Consider the following 1358-nt stretch of genomic DNA (forward strand, 5'->3'; position numbering starts at 1 on the left):
AATCGCTCTACCGCCATGCCCGGCCACGTCAAGAAGAGCACGGGTCCCGATCCCGATCCCACCGAATACCTCTTCATCTCGCCGAGCAAAGGCGGGATCGACCAGACGAAACCTTATGATCCTAAGAAGTCCTACTGGTGCCCTGATCCCGAAGAGGGCTTCGTCGAGTGTGAGTTACAGGGTGATAAGGGCGACAAGCTGGTAACAGTTAAGCATCCCAGTGGCGAGATGAAGGACTTCAAGAAGGAGCAGGTCGGACAGGTCAACCCTCCCAAGTACGAGAAGTGTGAGGATGTGTCCAACTTGACCTTCCTGAACGATCCCTCCGTTTTTCTACGTCCTCAAGTCCCGTTACCAGGCCAAGCTTATCTACACCTACTCCGGTCTCTTCTGTATCGCCGTCAACCCCTACAAGCGTTACCCCATCTACACCAACCGTGCTGTCAAGATCTACATGGGCAAGAGGCGTAATGAGGTTCCCCCTCACCTCTTCGCCATCTGCGACGGTGCCTACCAGAACATGACACAGGGTATGTATTTGACTATAATTTAACTTTTTAGTATGCATCTAACCATTTCAATTTCTCAGAAAGTTTTTCCATGCTATATCCACAAATAAAAGGTAGATACTTTTTGCTGTTATTACTATTACATTTTCTTTCTTTCCGTACAGAACGTCAGAACCAATCCATGCTCATCACGTAAGTAGCTATACTAAATTATATGAATTCCAAGAAAGCAATTTATATATAATTTTGAGAATAAAATATTTAAGATATCATTTGCATGATGAAATCATCGAGTCTCTATCCAATTTCCACAGTGGCGAGTCTGGCGCTGGAAAGACTGAGAACCAAAGAAGGTGTTTTTCTTACTCGCCAAAGTCCGTGCCAGCGAGAAGAAAGAGGCGAGAGCAAACAGGTAAGATAATTTTCCCAAAAAAGATATCCAACATGACCCTTAACATTTCGAACATCTGTCGTATTTCGAAAATGCAATGCCTATGTTAAAATCGTTTCCCAAATGCAGAAACTAGAAGACCAATCATCCAGACCAACCCTCCTTGAGGCCTAGGTAACGCCAAGACCACCCGTAATGACAACTCATCTCGTTTCGTGGTATTTCTATTATCTGTCTTTATTTGTAGGATAAAATGTGAGTGTATAACGAGGTTAATAGCCTGAATTTTGAACCTGCAATATTTTCACTTATCTCACTGTTCACAGGGTAAGGTCATCCGCGTCCACTTCGCTCCCAACGGCAAGCTCTCTGGCGCTGATATCGAGGTCTCCCCATTGGAAGGCTCGTGTCATCTCCAGTCCCCCCGAGCGAGGCTACCCTATTTCTACCAGCTCATG

At 45.4% G+C, this 1358-nt stretch overlaps 1 pseudogene; it reads left to right on the forward strand.

Moving 5' to 3' along the window:
- The window catches only part of LOC119583000, an 11996-nt pseudogene continuing 10638 nt past the window's right edge, over positions 1–1358 (forward strand).

The sequence above is a fragment of the Penaeus monodon genome, chromosome 16, assembly GCF_015228065.2.
Source record: "Penaeus monodon isolate SGIC_2016 chromosome 16, NSTDA_Pmon_1, whole genome shotgun sequence".
In the NCBI taxonomy this organism is placed as follows: domain Eukaryota; kingdom Metazoa; phylum Arthropoda; class Malacostraca; order Decapoda; family Penaeidae; genus Penaeus; species Penaeus monodon.